Raw genomic sequence first — 24,618 nt, forward strand, 5'->3', positions numbered from 1 at the left:
AAATATATATCACCAAAGGAACTCAATACAAGAGAAGATATCAGAGAGAAGCTTTGGAGGGAGCAAACATCAGTCCTCCAGGGCAGCCAACTGTAGTGGACTTCTGCACTAGCTCCACAAGTTGGAACTAAACCAGATCTGGGACAGCAAACTGATGCAAGGTTTGCTGCGGATCTGAAGCAAAAAAGAACAATAGATGGAGAAGAAGTTGTGGCTGATTTGGAGCAGAAGTAGGAGCAGAAGTTGGGGCAGATCTGGAGCAGAAGTTGGGGCAGATCTGGAGCAGAAGTTCCTGAGGGGGAGGGATAAACATGAGAGGCGGGATACGACATGAGAGGGGAAAAAGGGGCAGCGGGAGAGATAGAGGGAAATAAACTATAGGAGCCCAGTGGCATGGGAGAAGATGGAGGATGAGAAGCCACTGGAGGAAAGATGGCAGCGGAAGATATGAGAGGGATGGGAGGGAAGGAAGAATGAGAACCGAAAGCAAACTCATTGTCTGACGCATTTCTCCTTTCTCATCTAGGAGTGTTCACATGCATGTATGGATCTGTGTCCTCGTGATTACTCGTTCCTATGCCTTGCACAACAGATGGAGTTGCACCAAGGGAATAGGGCAACATACCTTGCACTGATTCTTGTGGGATAGGCATTGTCGAATAACCCATTGTCCTCATGCCGGCCTGTCCTCTTTCATCAGGGTATACTTGTTCTTCGTCGGCACCGAACTTGAGATGTTGCTCTGCTTCTTCTGAGTTGAATAGAGGTCCTTGTTGACGTATCGGACAAAAACATGGAGAAGAACAAGCACGAGGTGTGCGGGTACCTGCTTCAAGTTCCTTCCATTTCTGAAATTCAGCAAATTTTTTAAAGAGTTTGGAGAGGTATTCATCACCTTTGATCCTTGCATACTCTCTCTTGACATATGACGAGAGTGGTGGTTGAATAGAGGTCGATTCAGGCTGAGATCGCTTCGGGGAAGAAGGAGAAGACATCATCAGTTGATGATCTATCTTCCAAGCTTTCCAGGTCAAGGCTCAGGTGTCAATAGGCACACCTTGCTCTGATACCATATAGAGAAACGATAGGGTTTGCAGTGGAGCGATCAAAAATAGACAATACTCAGACACAACTGAAGAACGGAACTCAGAAAACATAGTGCCTGTAGGTAATATGAAAAACTGAATACATGAACCTCAAGCCGTCATGTCTCAAGGACCGTGGCTGAGGTGAATCAGAAAGATGATTCCATGTAGAGAAACAATTGAAAAGATAGCAGCAGAGGGAGCGAAACGCAGTCCTCCGTGTAGCTCGATGATGACGAAGATGAAGAAGGGCTGGAGCTGCCCTAGGAAATGGCTGAAAAACCAGCATGCTCTGAGGAAGGAACCTTCAGGCTATCTGGAATAGCAACATGATGAAGAAAAGGAGTAGATCTAGGCCAGAAGAGCAGATCTGGAGCAGAAGGGGCAGATCTGTAGCAGAGGGGCAGAAGAGACAGATCTCGAGCAAGGAGGGGACAGATCTGGAGCAGAAGGGACTGCAACAAAGGATGGAGGAGATGAGGAGCAGCTGCAGGTCCTGTCCTGTGCTGAAGAGTGTGGGGGGCTAGTGCCTTTATAGGCCTGACCTAGCTGGTCGGTGGGCTTGCCAGCTGGTCGGCCAGTTGGTCGGCCAGTTCTAGTCGGCCAGACCCCTACTGGCTGCTGGTCGGCCAGTTCTAGTCGGCCAGACCCCTGCTGGCTAACCTTTTGGCTGGCCTGCAGACTGGTATGTTTGCCCCAGAAATTGGGGATTGCTAATTGCTTAACAGATGGTACCAACTACTCCTTGTGGAGTTTTATGGTACACAACATCTTGGTAAGCAAACATCTTTGGGACTATGTCAATGGAGATGAAGCAAGGCCAGATTCTGTGGCTACACCTGTCACTCCTACAGCTGGAGACAGGGGTAGAGGTCAAAATATAGCACAAGTAATTGGAGCAACTGCTGCTCTAGTGGCTCCCACAGCAGAGCAGAAAAGATGGGATTCTAGGGATGCACAAGCTCTATCAGTGATTTCTCTTTCTGTCAAGAGGTTCATTATTTCTCACATTCGGTCATGCAAGACCTCAAAGGCAGCATGGGAGATATTAGAGAGTATGTTTGCAGCAAGAAATGATGCCAGAGTTCCTTCCTGAAGAGAGAGCTATCTCATACGCATATGGATGAGGGAGATTCCATGAATACTCACCTCACAAAGCTTCAAGATTTGAGGGAGCAATTGCTGAATATTGATGAAGTTATTCCAGATTCAGACATGATTACCACCACTCTAAATTCTCTTCCTGAGTCCTATCTTGGTTTCCACACCTCGCTGAATTTTTCATTGAGGGGGGTCAGCAATCCTCTCTCTTTTCACGAGTTGGTAGGACTTCTGTTGCAGGAAGAGCAAACACAAAGAAATATGGCAACACGAGTTGGTGAGCATGCCATGCTTTTCACCAATTACACTTGGGTCTATGGTCTTAAGGCAAAATCAGAAGTGTTTATGCATTTCAAACACTTTGTGGCTATGGTTGAGAATGAGACAGGACTCAAGGTGCAGACACTTCGCACAGATAGAGGGAGGGAGTATATGTCTCATGAGTTTGAGGCATTTTTGAAGGAAAAAGGCATCACGCATCAACTTACAGTGAGGCTTACACCTCAACAAAATGGTAAAGCTGAGCGCAAGAATCGCACACTTATGGAGATGGATAGATACATGCTTACCAGTAAAAAGTTGCCTCACAGGTTTTGGCTCGAAGGCCTCATGTGTGCAAACTATGTTTTGAATTGGGCTCCCACAAAGGCTTTGAAGACAATCACTCCCTATGAAGCATGGCATGGGAGAGCCTTCAGTGGATCACTTCAGGGTTTTTGGTTGTGTTGCATATGCCCACGTGCTTGTGGAGTTTCGACATAAGTTGTCAGATAAGGCACTTATATGCATTTTTGTTGGGTATAGTGCACAAAGCAAAGGCTACCGTCTCTACAATCTTGCTTCTCGCAAGATTTTTGTGCGTAGAGATGTTATATTTCAGAAAATTCAGCACATATGCATGCTGAATTTACAATTCCCGCTTCTTCAGATGATGTTTTTGAGGGGATGCTTCCTATAGCATTCGGTTCCCCACCTGAGGCTCATGCTGAAAATCAGAATTTACAGCAACCTCCTCCTCGGGTAATGCACATAAAGTTTGCAAGCTGAATAAAGCTTTGTATGGGCTGAAACAAGCCCCACGTGCATGGTATGCCAAGATTCATGCCTTTCTGACCAGCAAGGGGCTGCAAAACAGTCCAACGGAAAGCACCCTCTACATCAAGAAGGATGGGGGGGATATATTAGTCATCATTCTTTATGTAGATGACTGACTGCTCACAGACTCAAATGAAGATCAAATTGCAGATTTCAAAGCTGAATTGAAGGCCACATTTGACATGACAGATTTGGGCATGTTACATTTTTACTTGGGGATTCAGTTCACACAAGAGAGACATGGCATCATTATGTCTCAATCCAAGTATGTGCAAAAGCTCTTGGATAGATTCAACATGCAGGATTACAAGCCTACAGCCACGCCTGTGGAGCCAAGGCTGAAGCTTGCTCGGCATGATGCAAGTGAATCAATGGATGCCACACTCTACAGCCAGGATGTTGGATGCCTCATTTATCTGTGTAATACACAGCCAGATATTCAGTTTGCAATATCTCAGGTGAGCAGGTACATGCACAGCCCAAAGACAACACATTGGTAGGCTGTAAAACGCATCTTTCGTTACTTGCAAGGCACAAAGTCTTTTGGCTTGATATTTCCCAAGGGGGGTGACTTGCAGATGCATGCTTACAGTGACTTAGATTGGGCTGGAGACTATGACACCAAGCAGTCCACAAGTGGCAATTGTTTCTTTTTGGGCAACGCTTACATTTCTTGGCTAAGCAAGAAACAATCTATTGTGGCTACTTCCTCATGTGAAGCTGAGTACAGGGCAGCTTTCACAGTGACAATTGAATGTGTTTGGCTGCGTCGTTTGTTTGCTAATCTTTCTCTCTCATTCGAGGGTCCTTCTCTTATTCTCACTGATAGTCAAAGTGCTATTGCAGTGGCAAAGAATCCTGTGTTTCATGCTCACACGAAGCACATTGAGATTCACTATCACTATGTCAGAGAGAAGTTACATGCAGGGGAGACCAGTATGATCTATGTGTCAACACATGACAATGTTGCAGACATCTTCACCAAAGCACTTCCACGTGAGAAGTTTGAGGCATTTCGCAGTGCCCTGAACTTATCTCCTTTTGGTGATTGATCTTTTCCTTGTACATGACATTGGCACTGCAGGGGGGTGTTAGAATTATTGATATATTCTAGGCAGTGACCAATGTAATTAGAATTATTGATATATTCTAGGCAGTGACCAATGTAATAAGTGGGTTAGGGGCACTTTTCCCTCATTTGGAGGTTTTTTCCCCTAGCCACAGTTAGTTCACTAACTATGGTTAGTGAATAGGATAAGGTTTTGTCACTTAGACAAAACCTTCTCACTCTTGTAATTGGTTTATCTCTTCTATTGCACACTCCTGCTTGCAGCTCAATTGCTTCCATTCTGTTGTCTGCTCTTCTCTTACATTAAAGTTTGTCATATACGATTGGAGAGAGATTGTTTTGCTGGTTTAGGCATACTCAAGTTGGGCCCCTCAGAACGAGCCACCATGGGCCAATTCCCACTCTATCAAGGAGATGCTCCATCAGCTCCATGCAGAAACCCTCAGGAACAAGTCGAAGATGTTGTCATCAAGTCCTAGTTCCCACACCTCCTGTACCTCAAAGTCCTACTACGCATCATACGATGCCAAAGGCACCAACAGGTCCATCCAGTCATCCCCCTTAAAAACTTGGGACAAACAGATTCTGCAAGGTACCAAGCATCATAGGTCTGTTTGAACCCGTTCCACCTCAAACTGCATCTGCAACCTTAATCCTCAAAACTTGTAACGTGAGATCCCTAAGGCAGCTCCACATAGATCCTTACCACTTGGCTTTCTTCCAAAAAGCTCTAATCCTACTCCCAGCTACCTCCGGAACCAAGCTCTCATTGAGCTGTACTCAGGTCTGAATTCTAAGCACATCAAGTGACAAGGTCCCATGTAATGCCTCATGTTCCCTGTTCAACATCATGCTCTTGATCCACCTCGGAAACTCCTCCCTGTTATCAGCATCCGTCACCATCACCATCTCCGCAGAGTTCATGACAGCAGTATCTTCAAAAGACATGCCGAAAGCTCAAAATATTTCTGCCCTTTGAAAATTCTCCCTCAAACACTGTGACCAAAGCATGCAACTGAAATCAACTGCAATGCATAGAGAGAAAACATACCCTAGTGCATCCAAATCGTGTGACCACTACTCTATATAAGACATGTCCACAGTTATATCTGGATCGATGAATCCTATCTAGTGGGTACTGGTGTAACCACCAGATACAACTCATCGACTACTACATTTGCCTTCTCTAGACTCTTCTTCCTTGGCCAACAACTCATTTTCAGATCCGCCTTCTTCTTCCTGCAATCTTTCATAGGATGTCCTAGCTGATCACAGCAATAGCACTTTTTCTTTTTCTTTTTCTTGCCCTCGCTGTCTGAAGAGTTTCCATCTGAAGAATCTTTTGGCTTTCCCTTCTCGTTACCCTTCCCTTTGTTAGAAGTGGTAAATGCTTTCTCGTCACCTCCTGTCCTCCAACTTTAGCTGCACTTCTTCTTGGATCAACAAAGGCCAAATCTCCTCAAAAGTGACGCCTCAACCTTTCTCCAATTGTCAAGGTAGTCACCAACCCATTGAACCTGCATGGAACCTTGCTTATGAGAAGCATGGCTAACTAATTGCTATCAACCTGTTGGCCAACCACAGCAAGTTGATCTTTAAGAATCCTTACCTTGACCAGATAGTCATTGACAGACTCTTTGTCACCCAATGTCAGAGTCGTTACCTGATTTTGGAGTGTCACTATCCGCACTACGTTGTCACAGTCTTGTATAGATCTCGAATATGCAGAAGCACTCAATATGTAATTGTCCCAATGATCATCGATAGTGCCTCAACATCCCTTGAGCACCCATTCTTTGGCCTGTGCTTGACCTACAGCACTTACGACCATGCCCCACACATCCAGCTGAACCTGGGACTTGGTCTCCACACAATCAGTAATCTCCCCATAAGGCTCACACCACCATGTGACACCATATCTTAATCCTCCAAATAGGATAATTAGGCCCACTTTCTCACCAGAGTTAGGGAGGGGCATAGGAGATGCCATGGGTGCCTATATGGATTCGTTGTAGATTCCATCAGCCAATGTCCTTTTGCACTTGTGCAAAACTTGATACAACCATACCTCACTGAATTGGAGTCTCTCCTCTCTTCAAGCAAGAGCCTCTGCCTCAACTATTAGAAGCACATTTATGGAGTCGACTAACTGGACACTTATAGCATAGCTATCCATGATTGACAACCTAGCTCTGATACCATGTTGGATAAGCCAATGATGTATCACTAGCTCAAAACACTCTATCTGATACAATATTGAAAACACTGAATCCTGTCCCACTTGCACTGATACCATATGGGAATCTCAACAAGTGTCTCTAGTTCACAACAACACCACATAAAAACAACAATGGCCTTGAATCAATGACCAACGTTGCTCACAAGTCAACTCTTGAATTGCCAGGATACTTGCCACAATAGTGTACCACTACTTGCTGAAAGGTACAGCCAAGTGCACCACTATATGCACTCTCTGTTGCACCTACTGCTGTAGAACCCTTCCCTACTGCCACGTGCCTCTTCATAGGCTTCAGTAGCTGTTCAAGGATGAGCTCTTACTACACAATATGCTCCATGTCTATGCACCCACAGTTGCTCTCCTACTGGCTGTAGGTATGCACACTGTGGTGCCCTATAATGCTGAATGAATACCTAGTGCCCTCCATATGGCCTCCTTTTATGGGGGGAAACCCCTCCATGAAATTGCCAACCAGCGACCTGATCTGGTCGCCCACCCCTGGTTCTGCCGACCACAGATAGGGGTACTGTCAAACCAGTCAGCAGCCACTACTCAAGGCCCTACAGGGCCAACCATCCTCTTCTTGGAGCCTATAAAGCTCCCATGCTGGCACCATTTTAATGGGCATTGCCCCATGCCCTAATCCAGGGGCCAATTGCCAGCCCTTTGTGCTAGTCTAGGTCGCCCATATGGCTGCCCCAAATCCAACTCAAGAAGAACTGTCTGCTGTCCATGTGGCAGTGGCAGCCTGCTTGCTGCCCACATGGCAGCTCCATTCAATCCCCCTACATGTGCACATGTGGCACCCATGACGTGTGCCACATGGCACCTTCTACACCCATATAGCTACAGGCCTTAACATCATATTCCATCCACTTGCTTAACCTTCTAAGCCATATCGAGACCAAAATGCCTCCTCAGATGGGGCCTCACAGGTGGGGAGTTGACCTCTACACATCCCAATACAGCTGCAGTAGCCTCTCCATCAGCAGCAACACCTAGTCCATGCCCTCCCATAACCTAGCCCCACAATCCCTACAGCCTCTACAGCAGCCCTCGGTCCTTCAGCAGCAGACACAGCTTCATCAACAGATCTCATCCTGCCCTCAGCAGCCCCTGCAGACAGTATAGCCTCCCTTCATGGGTACAGTCCCTCAGCCTTCTACAGATAGCCTCAGTTCAAGAGCAGCCAGCGAGACCTCAGCCCTGCAGTTCTATCCCTTCAATGGGACCACAAAAAAGCAGCTCAGCCTCTTCAAATGCATGCCATGAGTATCTGGATTGCCAGGCCCAAACATAAGAATAAAGATAGTAATTAGCATAACTATCAGTGCAACAATGATGTGACATCTTCCATGCATATTCACTCTCTCTCTCCCCCCTCAATTAGCATCCCCGCTTCCGCACCCCAATAGTTAGTAGGGGCTAGCTCTACCTAGCGCTCTGATACAGGTAAAGGCTCATAGGTTGGGATGCCCTCCACACACATACACAAGTAGGAATAGATGCACACACAGCTGAATTGCTGCTATGGAAATACAAACTCTCCTACAATGCAAGCTCCAAACTGAGCTAACTGTCAAATAAATAATGAATCCAATACATGGTAAACCCTAACACAGTAAACCCTAGAAGAGCTTCTACACTAGCTGGCCTTAGCCCCCTCCTATGTGGCACTGACATTGTGTGCCTAATTCAAAATTCTGCATAATATTGACTTTTGATTGGCTGCCATGTGGCCACATGATTTAGACTTGTGCCATGTGCAATTCATCCCCCCCATCCGTGATGGATGTATGTGGCATATGCCACGTCATATTGCTCCTCAAAAATCTTTACCACTAGTCAATTGACATAATGTCATTGGTGGCCTACCACTCTTTTAACGTGTCCAACACTTGCGACAAAATTTTAGCGCAAGTCCTTTTGGCTTCACACCATAAACACAAAGTTCAGTGGCCAATAACCTTGACAATTTTCAACCCCATGGCCTTAAGGAGCCTAGGTTGACAAGTTACAAAACTACCCTAAGGTCTCTTAGGAGGCCTTTGTCCATCAATTTTCTCCCAGTCTTTTTTATAACACTCAGGTTCCCCCCTAGTCTCTCACCTCTTATTTAAAGTGTCACACATAGCTAGCAAACCTTTGGTTGGCTAGGAAGCTGCATTTCCAAATGTGATACGGTCCATAAAGGGGCTGGTGAAGCGTGCTTAATCCTTTGGATCCATGGATGAGGGCCATTGATCCATATAATTGAGTGTAAGTTGAATCGAAGGCACAAGACGTCGATTAGTATGTATTTCATCAAACTGAATCTGTGCGTCCGTTATAAGCTCTGCCAACCATATCCATCCGCCGCTGCTCCTACTACTCTTCTGCCGATTGACTCAATTGTCCAAAAAACTACAGATTTCGATAGCCTATTTTGTCAAAAGCAGCACGTGCATACGCCAGGCTCCCGCACTTGCGCAAGAATAGGAAAATAAATCCGTCTGGTGCAGAAATAAACAAACCCCGACCTCATTGCACAGTGAGCATGTTGCTAGAAGAGCATCAAAGAGGAGGAGCCATACTCGAAAGCTAAAGTTGAAGCTGGAGGATCAATCCGGGCGACCATGATGCCCTTCCTTGTGTAAAGCTGACGATTGCTCTTCCACCACTGCAAATTCTCCAAGGCCAGATGAAAGCTTCAGGCAAGCTTGGCGCCATTTCCGAACCAATTAGCTTCTTCCAAGTGGCAGTTGCGTGTGAGCCAAGCTTTCAATTATTCTGATTTTTTAAAACTTGTTTCTTTAAGTTTTGGTGACACATATAAAATGTCATTTGTTAGCACTGCCCCGCTTATATCTATACTATACTATTCTTTTTTCTTTCTATACTATTCTTTAAGGAGAGGTTCTCAAATGGAGCCATTCTAGAAGTTCGGGAGGAGCAAAAGGGTGCTTCGAGGAGGTTCGGGGCAAGACGGAATTTCGGAGAACCACCACGAGTTACACCGACCGCGCGAGCATGACACGTGGTGGCTCGGCAAGAGGATAAGGAGGTTCTGGGGGGTTCGTGGACAAAGCATCTCTTCTCTCTATTTGGAGGTTCAAAGAGGCTCGCGGGAGGAGGAGGGAGCTTCGGGAAGAGGAAGGAGGTTCGGGGGGAGAGGAGGAGAAGAGATTGCCACATGGCACTGCAGCACAAATAGGGGAACAGAACGTAGAACAGAGACAGTCTGATGATATGAGAGTGATATCACGTAGTTGAGGATGACGTGGTGCAACGTGGGTGGCGCAATCACGGATGACGTGGTGCCATGATTGATAAGGCATGCGCACAAGCTGATCATCGTACCACATGTCACGCACGAGGATCGAGACACGGTCTATTGGTGGGCGGGATGGGACAGTCCGATAAAATGCACAGGCGCAAAGGGGCCACTTGGCGCGATGACAGACTGACATGGCGAAATGTGCAAAAAATGCTCGCCAACATGGTGATCTACCGAGCACGCCACATGGTGTAGTAGACATGGCAGCCTCGCAAAAGCCTCACAGTGAGCAGACTTGCAAGCGGGACGGGCAGCTGGATGAGCCGGGTGGATCTATGGAGGCCTGTGCATTTATGGAGGAGGGGCAAAGGCATGGTGCGAAACACTACGAAAAGCCACATGGCGCAGCAGAGGGCGGATGAGCACTCGCGATGACGCTACAGTGATCACACTACAATGATTGAGGCTAGTGGAGAGTGACACGCAACCACATAAGAGAAGAGAAGGGTGAGGTGGCACGATCACGCAACCGAACAGTCTGACGCACTAATCACACGTACAGAGAGAGAGAGAGGGGGGGAGGAGAGAGAGTATGTATATATAATATATATATACTTATTAAATATTAAATAATACATCTTTTATATTTTATATATATAATATATACACACAAACACACACACCCCGAGAGAGAGAGAGAGAGAGGCATAATCTATTATATATAATATATTACATAATATTTATTAACATATTATATTAAATAAGATATTGTATAATATAATTATATATACATATACATATTTATATTTATATTTATATATATGCGAGAGAGAGAGAGAGACAAAGAGGAGAGACAGAGGAGAAAGAGAGCGTAAATATATAAATATATATATAATATATATAATGACAGAGAGAAATATATAGTATAAGATATTATACTATATTACAATGAATATTAAATTATACATCTTTTATAAAATGTAATAATACTTTTATCTATCTATCTATCTATACACACACATAGCGAGAAACACCCATAATATAATAAAGATTATATATTCGTTAATATACTATTAAAATATTATATTAAATAATATATTGTATAATACATTATGTTCTATAATATCTTATGTTATTAAATAATGTATATATATTTTTGTGTGTGTGTGTGTAGTAGACATTTACAACACCCCTTTCCATAGTGAAGAGTAGACAAATTTGGAGTAGGAAAGAGAAATGTTTTATATATAAACTTTGCAATAAACATCCACAAAAAATGAAGTAGCATCATTACAGGATGAACGATTTTTTCCAAAAGAGAAAATGTGAGCAGTAGAGCTTTGATAAGTCATTGGTAGCATCACTTTTATTGAGGAGGGGAGTCTGCCTACCTGCCACCATCCAACAAGAAAAATGATAAGAACCATATTTTAACTTAGTTGGGAAGACAGGTGTCATAAACACCCCTCTCTTGTTATCAAGATTACAATAAAATAGTTGCTCACACAACGAACTCATAAAGCTAAGTTTTTGACACATGGTTAATGTGCCAAATTGGATGGGCCGTGTTTGATGGGATGATTGAATTATATAATGAAAACATGTGAGAGCATAAAAGGAGAAAGAGGACGCGAGAGGTTTTAAATGTAAAATTATGCTTTACAATAAAGGAGGGAGAGAAGTTAAGAGAAAGAGGAAATTAACAATTGGAGCTTTTTTTTTTAATTTAAAAAGATTAGGGTATTTTTAACAATGAAAATTAAAAAGGAAGTCATAGAAGAACATGAGAAATAATAGGAGCATTAAATTGAATTTTAAGACTAGGGGCAATAAACATGAACGTGGAAGTGAATCTAAAACCTAGAGCATTAAGAAAAGAAGAAAAAATTAAAGGTTTGAGAAAAGTAATATAAGAAATTCTAAATAATAAGGAAGATAAAAAGAAAACAAGTTATAAGAAAACACTTTAGAAACCCATACTTCGGAGGGGAGGGGGGGAGAACTTAGGATATAGAGTATTAAATGTGACATAATAATTAAGAGTAAAGGAGGGAGAAAATTAAAAGAGAGAGGACTCTAAGTTAAAATTGAAATAAAAAGGAAGGCAATGGTAATAATATAGAAGTCTATTTAAAAAGGATCAAGGGAAAGACATAGTAATTTAGGGTATAAGAGAGGGGGGAGGAACATAAAATTTGTAATGAGGGAGGGGGAGGTATATAAGGTATAGTGATAAATAAGGTACAGTGAGGGGGGTGGGAAGGTAAGTAGAGTATGTGTAGTGAGAGAAAAAGAGCCGTAAGACAAGCGTGAAAGAGAGTGATATAAGTTATAGTGATATATAAGGTACAGTGGGGTGGGGGGGGGAGGGATAATTAGAGTACGTGAAGTGAGAGGGAAAAAGCCGTAAGAAAAGCGAGAAGGGGAGTAATAGAGACCTGAGAGTCCATCATGAGGAAGAAGGTAGGACTTTGAAATACGTACATGCCTCGAAATACGCACGCACCTTGTATAGTGGCTTTGTGGAGTGTGTTGCTGGTGCGGCATAGTGGCAAAAAGTAGGAGAGTATGGAGTGAAAACAGATGCGTAGGTGTGGGGGAAAAGAGTACGGGGTAAAGCAGTGAGCAGCGAGTAATGGGCAGTGAGTGATGTGAGGGTTTTAATTTATGGGAGAGAGATATAGTCGGGTTGGGGGAGTCGGGGAGGTGAGAGGTCTAGGGGCTAGAGGAAGAGGAAGAGGAAGAGGCACGCATTGTGAGGTGTATAGACTGCAACAACAAGGAAGTGAGAGAGGCGCGCAAAGCGAGGTGTTTAGACCACGTAGCGAGGAGAGTGAAAGGGGAATAGAAAGGGCGGCGCACGTGGTGGTCTAGGAGTATTAAAAGAGGGGTTTAAATTAGGGAAATAGGGGGTTAGGGGGGGGTAAGAGGGAATAATAGGGGGGATAATAGGGGAGAATAAGGGTAAACTAGGGAGTAATAGAGTAAATGGGGGAATTAGGAGTCGGGATTCGGGGGGGTGAAGGGCTAGGAGTTGGATTACTTTTTTTTTTGGGAAAATGCAGGTTTATATTAATATGGAGTCAAATATATTTACAATCATCAAAAAAGACCAACAGACTTCCGACAAAAGTTCTGATCATTAACAGTACCACCTCTAATTATAACATAAACCTTCCGTTCAACTGAAAACCCAATGGTAGAAAAAGAAACAGAGATGAACAGTGAACTAGGCCGTCTCCTGCGGCTCTTCCTTGGGCACCAAGTGTGCAACCACCTATAGAACAATCGTGCCTGGGATGCGAGGATGGGGGCACAACTTTCAGACTTTGGTTCGCGGTCTGGGCTCCAAAGGCTTGAAGTCGAGAGGAGGAGTGACTTCATTACGAATCTTAAAAGAAACTCCAGCGGGGTCATTTTGTGACACCGGTCTCTTGTAGACAACCAAGGGAGGGGGTGCCGATGGAGAAGGCATAGCACAGGTTGGTGAGACATGCAAAAATGCCGTGGTGGTGAGGAGAGGCTGTGTCACAGGGGAGGCTGGGAACAGTTGACCCGAAGGCACATGGTAAGAAAGAATAGGCTCAGGAACCTTGATCGTCGACATTGCCTGGCCATGAGGAAGTACCATCTGTGGGTGGCGGTCGTGAGGAACTGTTCTTTTTCGGCTTGTTTTTGTAGTTGGGCCAGTAGAGCAGTCTCTTTCTTTGCGAGATGTTCATCCTTTTTGCAGCACTCTTGAATTTGCTGCTGCAGTCGTTATATCTTTTCAAGATTGGCACCTCTTTTTGTGTTCAAACATACATTCATTACAATTTCATTAGTACAAATAGAGATGTTACCAAAAACCTTAGCGCATCTCTGAGCCCATAGAGACCAAAGAATGGAACTGCGCATGGTGTTTTAGCTTTTTGGGGACCTGGTTGGTTTGTCGCCGAGCAGAAGGCAAGAATAATTGATCGAGAAAAAGCCAAACTGTTTGTGCACAGTGTCCCATACTTCTCTAGAAGATCTGCAGTTAAGAAACAAGTGGGGGATATCTTTTGGCACTCTAATACATCTTTGTCCTCCTTGTCCTATTATCAATGCTCGTTTGGCTGTCCAAACACCTTTGTGCATAATGAGCCATAAGAGGCAGGCCTCTTTCTCTGGAAGCTCCCCGTCCAACATTCTTTCGAATCTTTTAGACCACACTCTTTCCGAATCTACTCTCAACCACTTTCGATTTAGTTGAGCTAATAGCTCTTCCTGCCCTTTGACAAAGATGGGGATTGGGAAGAGTTGAGTCTGGCGTGCCCACCTAAATTCTTTAGTAGACGGAGGAGCCCTTCCACCCATCCAAGCAATCAATTCTCTATCCCATAGTCTCCTCACGGCTAGCATCTCTAGGTCGAATCTGTTCAGATTAAATCTAACTTTTAACCTATCATTTTCTATCAACTTCCTATGCTCTCTATCCCACATATTTCCCCAGACCCGAATCCCTTTCTTGTTGAGCCGCAAGGCGTTTTTGATTTCATCGTCCCTGAGTAGGGTGGCTACCCAAATGACTAAAAACTAGATTGAATCATTGGCCAGAAAAGTGCCCATTTTCCTAGAGAACCCTCTCTAGATCACATACGGTCTCAGTGACTCCCAGGCTGACCACATACCTTTTCAAAGGTTTGAGCCCTTTGTTGTGCAGGCTTCCTTTCCGTAGAGGGCAGTCCCAACCGAAAGATGCTTCCACTGTTTACACCTGATAATCTTTACCTCACTTATATTTCTAAGGATTAAGTAAGCCCAATTTTTATTCGGGCTTCTGCACTGCCTTTATGATCCATTGCGCCATGAATCTTGCCATAGATTTTTCAACATTTGCTATTCCTGGTCCATCTACAGCCTTTGGTTTTGTGCAGGTTTGCCATTTCACTTTAGGGACCTTGTGATTGACCTCATCTCCACCCCAAAGAAATGATCTGAACAAACTGTTGATCTATCTTAGGAACTTCTTGGTCGGAAACTAGCAGGAGATATAGTAAATAGTGGAGGGGTAGATGTAGTGGTTGAGGACAAATTTTCTTCTTGCAAGGGTCGGTGGCAGTCCTTGCCATCTGTTCACCTTGCTTTTGACCCTGTCTAAGACCCAGTCCCATATGTCCTACATAGTGCAACCAAACCCCATAGGAATTCCTAGTAATTTGAAGACCTCTCCTTTTCTGATTTCTTTACACCCCTTATTATACAAAAAGAGGGGGGAGGGCTCAAAGTACCATATATCCCTGTTTTATCGTGACTTATCCTGGATCTCGAGGCCATGCAAAAGGTGTTTAGGCATTCCAGCATGACCTGAACTGACTCTTCGTCATCATTGTGTGGCATTAGATTTGTGTTGTCTGTGAATTGCTAACACATAATCTGTATGTCCCCTTCCACCTGAGTTCCTTTCACTATGCCGTTGTTTAATTCATCATTGACGATCCAACCTAGAGCATCCGCAGTTATGGCGAAGAGCAGAGGGGCTAGAGGGTAGCCTTGTCTGATAGATCTTTTAAGCTCAATAGGTTGCGTTGTTTTGCCATTTACTTCAACTTTGCTTCTAGCTTGACATAGAATAATTTCAACGTAAGACACAACGCCAGGTCCCGCTCCCATGTCTTTGAGGGAAGACAAGATATATCTCCACTCCATTCTATCATACGCCTTGTCGAAGTGTATCTTGAGGAAGCAGATGTCCTATTGCATCTCCTCAACCAGTACAAGTCCTTCCCACAAAGTGAGAATGGCTTCCAAGATATGCCTTCCTTGTATGAATCCATTTTGTTCCTCCATGATCCAGCATTACATCTTAGTTTTGAGTCTTATAGCTAGTGCCTTTGCAAAGATCTTGTACCTGCTGTTCAACATATTCAACGGTCTCCAGTTCTTCCGGTCCACCTTTAGGAATAAGTTTAATCATGCTTGTGTTGATTCTTGGGTCTAAAAAGCCCTTTGCCTTGGAGTCTTGCCAGAGTAGCATGAGGTAGGGGCCTACCGTTTCCCAAAAGACTTGATAGAACTCTATAGGAAGTCCATCTTCTCTTGGGGTCTTGCCCTTCCCCATTTGGTCTACTGCCCCTTTCAGTTCCTCTAGAGAGAGATCTCTATCCAAATATATGCTATGAAACACAGAGACTTTTCTTTCTCTCGCTTTAGAGCACTTCTTGTGGGCTATAACCTTTTCTGTTGTGATGACCTCCTCCTCTCCAAGCAACTGTTTAAAGTGTTCTGAATTACCTCAAGGATTTTCTCCGGGTCTTGGATGTGTTTGTCACCAACTAGAAGGGCATCAAGGGATTCTTGGGCACGTTTTTTCTTTAGGCTTTTAAACATATCCTCATTAGCCTTGTCTACTCTTTTGACCCACCAATCTCTAGTGTAAATTCTAGCCTGATTGGATGCTATTTCAGCTTCTGCCCTGAGTTTTGACTCTGATTGTCCTCAATTGTTCCTAACCCTGTGCGGTATAGTCACTCTCAAGGAGAGCTAGTTGCTCTTCAAGCTTGTGTGTTCTATGCAATCTAGCTTTGTTGACTCTACATTTGATTGCTTGCAAGAAGGTTTTAGTCCTATCTGTGGCTTTGATTTACTTATCAATTGCATTAGTTGTTCCCCCAAAGGCATTGATCCATATTTTATCTATCTTGCCTTGACGTAGGGGAGTTGACAAAAAAAAGGATTGGCTTTGAACCACGATCATCCAATGCTCCTTTCTTCCTTTTCCAAAACTATGGAGATGGGTTTATGATCTGAGAAGGGAAGGGTACCCAATGCTCTGCTCTTAACCCAGAGCATCTCCTCAACAATTCTCTTAGAACAGTAAGGTCTGTCAAGCCGCCCTTTCCTGTGGAGGGGCCTCACCTGGTTGTTTGTCCAAGTAAAGGCAGTATCTCCTGATACGTCCAAGAGCTTGGCCCTTTCTTTAAAATTTGACCATGTATTTAGCTGGTGGCCTCTTATCACAATGTGTATCCCTTCCCACCTATCCCCTCTACTCTCACCCATATTATAGTCTCCGAGAAGAAGCACATTATCTGCCAGATGGACAGTTTCCCACAACAGAGCTCTGTCCTTAGTCGCATTCGGTGCATACACCAAGAAGACTTGGCAAGAGAGATTTGGATGGCAAAATTTCACCCCTACCCCAAATTTGCCGAAAGTCTGAAGAACTCTTCCTACTCCTTAAGCTAGGTGTTTAGCAACACCTATAATACCTCCACCTCTCCCTTCATCGTGGTCAGTTGTGTACCAGCATCTATTATCATTGATATGCTTTAATTTCCAGCGGAGCTTAACTCCTCCAACTTTGACTTCTTGGAGAGCTAAGAAGTCACGGGACATCTTTCTGCTAGACTCTTCTTGGTTGGGTTCTCTAGGTGGGACCTATTCATCTTCCTTTCAAGCTGGGTGGCCCTTTTCCCCTTCACTATTGGTGAACAACTGTTCATCCTGGGAGTTGGTCTCGAATTCACCTTGCTCTAATTGAGCTTCGAAGTTCTGAGTATCGGAAACAAACTCCTCTTCACCTGAACTATCTTCCATGTTTTCTTCGCTGGTTCTTTCTTCTACTATCTGTTTATCTATCTTTTCTATATCAGCCCGACCCTCTTTGGTCTAATTTGGCTCCTCTTCTTATGGTGGCGAAGGGATAGGTTCCTCGACCCTTGGCTTAACCACTGTCTCTATCGCCTTGCTCTTCTCTGTTTGCTTCTCTTTACCATGATTGTTGCGGGCAGCACAGTCTTCAATGAAGTGTCCTCCAAATCCATAAAGAAAGCAGGAATTTGGGATATTTTTATAGAAGACTTTTTGTATAAGTTTTGCCCCGTCTCCATCTAGCAATCGAATGGCATTGGAGGGATCTATGGACAAGTCCATCAGCACATAGCTAGTAGGTTTCCTCTAGGACTTATGAATCTCTCAGTTTCTACACCTAGAAACTGGCCAAGGGGTAAGCAAAGCGCCTCTAGTTGTGGAAAGAGCGATAGGGATAGGTCTGGGAACTCAACCGAAATGGGCGCTTTAGTGGGCGGAGGTGTGTCAGGATTGAAGGAAGGCTCCCACAATTGGACTGAGAGTGATAGCAAAAGTGAGAGAGGGAGAGAGGAGTGCACACGATATAGCTACCTGTACACTAAATGTATTGACAATGAGCATGAAGATATACATGTGAACCCCTTAGGGTTAGGGTTAGGGTTTGTCCCTATGCCCTATGTGTGTAGTGCAATTTACACTATCTTTAACACCCCCTCTTAAATTGCACTGGGTAAGTAGAGGGTGCATGTACAAGACCTGTTTGTGGATTTCGTTTGGTGCATATGATAGCATCCAAAACTGAAAAGAAAACTTAAAAGAAATCATAGTAATATGTGCATATATGAGCACAGTGACTATGTAGCGGAAGCATGTGCAATGAGTACAACTTATGTGGTCCTGTACAAGGTGTGGATTTCCCCCTCTTAAGTTGTGGGTCATCCTTCGCCTTTGGGAACGAAACACATAATATAGGCTGAAGGGAAGAGGAAGGAAATATGCAGAAAGTCAAGTCCACTTGGATTAAAGACTGGTCGATCGAAAGATGACTGTGTGTATGGTTGCGTGCTGAACATGTCAAAGCTGAACATGTCATAAGTCACCGTGGACTGTGCAGCTGCTCTATGGAAGAGATATCTGGATGTGAGGCTAGTCGATGTAGTGATGGCGATGTAATCTGGTGGGTTGTGACATATCAAGGTGTCACCAACACAAAATAACTGACAGCAACATGCGACTTATGCTGCAATAATGTAATCTCTGTCAAATGATGCAAGGTCGAAGAAGACCGCATAGTCGGTGTAGATAGAGTGATCCAGGGGCTGAAAATCTGGGGCTGAATGTGCAGGTATGATATGCTGCTCTACTGATGAAGAGGCCTGTACAAATGATAAGGTATAGGAACCTGTCCAACCTGTATGCTCAACTATCATGAGCTGAAGGTCATCTGATGTGTGCATGGCTAAACATCCATTGGCATGAGATGTAGCATCTGTCATAGCCTCATTGAGAAGGAGTTGATAGTATAAAGGCCTAAAAGGCTGAAGTACAACTATGAATGCATAAGATGTCCTTGAGGCATATGAGAACTGAATGCTGATGTAGGGATTGATCTGTAATCCTGGATCCAATCACTGATCTACATTGAGTATGGACTGTATACGACAACCATGAGTGCATGATGAAACACCGAGTCTCCCCAGGTTGCACTATGGATGAACTTCATAATGTCTACTGCATTGAGGCAGGACCGCATTGATGCATAAGTATCCTCATACTGAGGAATGATCTGCTGATTGAAAGAGGTGTGGATCAAAGGGTGCAATGTGGCATGACTGAGTCGATGCTGGAATTCCCCTCAAAAGCCTTCTAGCAATCTTCCCCCTCTTGTGCCACTTATAGATGGCGAGAAAGGATGTCAGAGTTTGAGATTCACTTTTTGCTGGCTAAATGGCAAGGGTGGGAAGATGCAAATATGTGGACATGAGAGTAGGGGTCTGAATGTGCCAAGAGCCCATGAACTCCAAGGTGTCTGAGGACATGGCATAACTGTAGATGAAAGTTGTGCACAACGGAACGTCCACAGCAGGAAAATCAAATATGTTAAACTCCCCCTCAAATGATTGTTAGTCTTATGTGTTACCTTGTTGGATCTAAGGGTATTCCCATGCATAGACATTGTGTATCTCCCAATTGTAAACCAACAAACCAAAGTCAGAGTGAGCTAATGTTGGGATGAGGATGCCCAAATGAGACTATTGCTGATGCAACTAGAGTAAGTACCAGGTTGTGGATCATGTGTGTTGGCACTAGAGGTGGGCAAGCCATGAAGTTTCCCATGGACTACTACTAGGGTTGAGGTCATCAATTTGTGGGGGTGGAATGAAGGACAAATTGATGTGATGGGATCTAGAGTCCTAAGGTCTAAGGTTGTGAGTGTGTAAACACATGGTGTGCCTGGATAGGTGTCAGTAGGTGTGATTGAGTGAATCTAGGTCTGTGGTATGTGATTGAGAGAATCATGGAAGTGATTGAGAGATTTGTGGATCTAGATGCTCTACTGAGCTCACATGTGATGTCACTTTAGATGTAACTAGAGACTTGCTCAATCCTTCTTGCAACTCCAACATGTCACATACAGCCTATGTGGCAGTGTGCTTACAAGGCACATGGTGACTTGGCATGATGACTAGACACTGAGTGTCACATGCATAATACAAAGTGTGCCTGTGTAGACACAACTGTGCCCACAGGAGGCACTGATGACATGGCACATAAGGCTACCACATGGCACAATGGTAACCAATTACCCTAACTCATGGTTTAGCTAAACTTGATCATGGATAAACTTTAAATGACCACCTTAGGTCAATGTTGACCTAACCCTGGTTTAAAGTCATCTACCATGTGTTAATTAAATAAAAATTAGCAAGAGGCTTTGGAGCTCTGAGGACTTAGGGGCGATGGATGTGAGAATGAACGGCGGCATTCAAGACTCTCTAGAAGCATCGCCATCAATGGCTATCGGAGAAGCATACGGTTGAAGTCACTGTCGATAGAAGGTTGAGTGCTTGATGGTTGGAGCCACGTGAGCTCTTGGTAGAGCTGAAGCTCTACTGTGGCGGTGGAAGTCATTTATGGCACTGAAGACGTCTCTGGGTAGCTGAGTTGAGGCAGCTGAGTTGTTAAGGCGCTGGCTCGTTGTTGTTGATAGCTCACTGAGGCTACTTGTGTGTTCATTTTTTCTGTGCTATTGGTCATGTAAGCATGGAGTCGAAGAGATGTTGGGCTATGTGAGGCATTGTAGTTGTAGCAGTAAGTGTTGCTACCTTACTTGAGCTAGCTTGTGAAGGTCGGCTAGAGAGAAATTATGCTTGGTCAGTTGAAGGCGTTTGCTGATGGAGCTCTGTGTGCCGTCGTTTGACTAGGACCATGGGAGGCTGCTAAGGAGCTGCTGAGTCGAGCCCATAGCCAAAGCTATCTATTGAGCCTATAGCCAAAGCATCTGCTTTGCACGTTGGAGAGTGCTTTTCATCGTTGTGGACTCGCTGATTCGTTTTTGCTACTCATGTCAGTTGTGGCATAAACTAGTGCTGTAGGGTCACTAGGGGTTGAGTTGCTTGGGCAAGCTGCTTTCTCATGTAGTTGAGGATGGAGCCACTTTTCGTTGCCTTAGTTGGAGCTGCATGTAGGGAGAAGGCATTGAGAGCTACGGTCTAGAGTGTTGGAGGCCATAATGGTGCATGGAGTAGCCCATGAACAAGAGGATGGAGAGTCATTGAGGCTCTGTTTGTTGAGGGAGAGAGAGTTGAGGGCCTAAGTTGGAGCCTTTGGTTTTTGGAGCAGGAGTTTGACAGCTAAGAGTTTGCAGGTTGCCTGGAGAAGAGGCTTGCTGAAGTTCTTGCAATTCGAGTCACCTCTCTCTGCGGGTGTCCATAGAAGGCCATTGATGACGTGAGAGGATGCTGAAGCTATAGGGTTGTTGATGAGGCCTTTGCTCTAAGCTTTCTACGTCTTTGGCTGGCTAAGTCGAACTGCTTATGTTGGACTTGAAGAGTTGCTTGAAGAATGGCCAAAAGAATCCCTTGAAGAGCTCTATCTCGAGTACCAAAAGGAGAGCTGAGAACTCTCTCAGAGAAAGAGTTGAATCTCTCTTCCCTCATAGAAAAATAAGCCTTCCACAACACTCATCCTCTTGAAATCTCTCAAAGAGACAGAGAACAACCAAATGAACATATCTCTCTTCCATAGCTCTGAATGGCGAGCTTTTTGAATTGAAACGGAGAGGAGATTGAGCTCTACGATGAGAGCTAGAGATAGAATGGAAATGCCTCAAAGAGAGGGCTTGTGCCTTGACTGAGCAAGGGCTTGTGTGCCTTGATGGAACAAGGGCTTTCATTGTCTCTGATGAAAATCTCTCTCAATAGAAGATGCCTCACACAAGGAGGGCTTGACACTCATGAAGGGAGTGGAGCACCATCGGCTCTAATACCATGATAGCGAAAGTGAGAGAGGGAGAGAGAGGAGTGCACATGATATAGCTACCTATACACTAAGTGTATTGACAATGAACATGAAGATATACATGTGAACCCCTTAGGGTTAGGGTTTGTCCCTATGGCCTATGTGGATAGTGCAATTTACACTATCTTTAATAGAGAGGGGTTGGTTTCTAATCATTCATGTACCTTTCTACACTACTTTCGTCGCCATTTTTACCTTTTCAAAGATAAAGACGATATAGCCATTTCCCAAAAAACGAATACTAGTGATGTTTAATCCTTTGCATGACTAGAAGTTCTTAATCCATCCCTCAACAAACATCGTAGGAGGGCATGGACCGTGGATGTAGCCAACTACCGCACAAGAACAAAGCCATTTTGTCGTTTCATTTAGCATTCCATTGTGAACCTTTACTGTCGGAAGCTTAGCTTTGAAAGAGCTTCCATCTGTGCTACCAAGCTTTTCCAGTCTTGTGCTGGCGGAGTCACCGAAGATATGCTTGGCCCACGGGGAGAGCTGTTCCCATGCTATTTGCTTTGGGGCTTGCGGTGATTTGAAGAGGCTTTGACCTCCGCCTTGAACTGCTCCAGTAGGAGCCTCTCTACATGTCCCGCATGGGTGCCCCTGCTTGCATCTACTACACTGCATTTTGTCTTGCTCCATTGGTCTATCTTGCTTGTTTTGGTGCTAAAAAAGCAACACCTTTAGAGTTTTCTATTGTTTTCTTTCCTGAGGACGACGGGCAATTGCTGGAGGCAGTTTTGAGAGAGCTTAGTATTTCTCTGAAAGTTGCACCGCCGGCGTTCTACATGTCATAGTCCTCCACATGGAATGTGAAGCATAATTTTGTACCGTCTTTAGCATTCTCTTTGGTTTGCTCAAGATCTTCCATGATGAGATCTATTTGCTATTGTCCTCACGATTCAACGTCAGCAACTCTAGCCCAATTGGGTAGAGGGGGATTACTTTAGCCGAGTGAGCTCCCACCCTATCTTTGCTGTCGTCACTGGAGGTCTTGTCGCCCTGCCATCGCTAAGAGACACCCTATCCCTACTCCCATCGCTAGAGGACACCATTTTCTTCTTTGACAATGTTTTAAGGGATTACTTTTAGGCTAGTTAAAAGATATTTAAGGGAAAAATTAAAGGGAAGGTGTGGGGGTTAGGGTATATAGGATTTTTAGAGGGAGTAAGGAAAAATAGGGAAAAAGAAGGTATAAATAGGGGAAAAGTAGAGAAAATAGGAAAAAATTAGAAAATAGGGAGAACGAAGGAAAAATATGAAAAATTGGGGAAATAAGGGAAAAGTAGCAAAATTAGGAAAAAATAGGGGAAAAAAGGGGGGAACAAGGAAAAAGGGGGGAATTAGGGGAAAACAGAGGGGGAGGAGGGTTAGGGGAAGGTAGGGAAAATTAGGGGAAGATAGGGGCAACTAGGGGAAAATTAGGGGAGATTAGGGGAAATAGGGATAATAGGGGAAGTTGGGAGAGGTTATGGAAAATTAGGAAAAAAGGTTAGGAATAGTTCACGAGTTTTTTTATCTGGGGGGAATTAAATCAAAGAGTGAGTAGAAAAATAAGTTAAAAAAAGGTTTAAATTAATAAAAAGGATTTTAGGGAGAATAAATATTAGAAAATTAGGAGAAAAATAGAAAAAAGTTGGAAAAATAATGTAAACAGGGGGAGAATAATGAAAGAGAAAGGACTTAGAGTGTAAATGTAAGGGGAGAGAGGAATTTAGAAAAAGGAAGAAGAAAAAAAGGGGGGGGGGAAGGGGTAAGGAAAAAATGTAAAGTAAATGTAAAGGGAAAATGAATAGGAAGTGCGTGTGTGTGTGTGTAGAGAGAGAGAGAGAGAGAGAGAGAGAGAGAGAGAGAGAGAGAGAGAGAGAGAGAGAGTATAAATATATATATTATATATTTAATGAGAGAGAAATATATAATATAATATATTATAGTAAATACTAATATTATATATATATGTATACATATTTATTTATTTATTTGTGTGTTGTGTGTGGAGAGAGAGAGAGAAAGAGAGAGAGAGAGAGAGAGAGTAAGGAGAGAGAGAGGAGAGGAAGCAACAGAAAGAGAGGGGGAAGGGGAGAGAGAGAGAGAGAGAGAGAGAGAGAGAGAGAGAGAGAGAGAGAGAGAGAGAGAGAGAGAGAATCAAAAGTGTGCAAGTTGCTTTCTCTCGAATTTGAGCAAGATTGAGCAATCGAGGTACTAGAGTCTTTGTATGAATAGTGCAAAATCTCTACAAACATCTCCTGAGTCTCGTCTCCTAGCCATGATAGTTCTATTGATTCACAAGCCTATTTTCCTTATATCTCTATTAGCATTACGAAGAAGGAGCTGGGGAATAATTTTGGTAGGATAGCAAGTGGACATTCTTCTAGGGAGGCAAAATCACCTACTATATGCCACTTATCTCTCGCCTATGAATTGCCACCCATCACTAATCAGCCCAATATCTCATCTACCAAGATCGTATCTATCTTATCATCTATTATGGGAATCAATTCCTTTGCTCTTTACTTGCTAGTTCTCAACATTATTCTATCATGTCCTAGCTCTTTCGATAAGCTTCAACTCAAAATGTGCACCTTGCAACACAACATGACAATATTGTTTATTTAACACCATTTACTACCTCCTCCAGACTTCTAATAGTTGTTCCTCACGTGCTTAGAGATGGCTCATCATGAGGCAAAACTCTTCA

General features: G+C 43.9%; 1 protein-coding gene across 3 annotated transcripts in view; it reads right to left on the reverse strand.

The window, feature by feature from the left end:
• Positions 1-9,366, reverse strand: part of LOC147901220 (uncharacterized) — a 98,742-nt gene extending 89,376 nt beyond the window's left edge. For all 3 annotated transcript variants that reach the window (XM_087376301.1, XM_087376300.1, XM_087376302.1), the window contains exon 1: positions 9,163-9,366. The gene's annotated coding sequence lies outside the window, so the exon portion shown is untranslated. The remainder of the gene's footprint in view (positions 1-9,162) is intronic.
• Positions 9,367-24,618: the final 15,252 nt, after the last annotated feature.

The sequence above is a fragment of the Dipteris shenzhenensis genome, chromosome 6 (genome assembly GCF_047967505.1).
Source record: "Dipteris shenzhenensis isolate YYH24624 ecotype China chromosome 6, Dip_SZ_1.0, whole genome shotgun sequence".
Taxonomy (NCBI): domain Eukaryota; kingdom Viridiplantae; phylum Streptophyta; class Polypodiopsida; order Gleicheniales; family Dipteridaceae; genus Dipteris; species Dipteris shenzhenensis.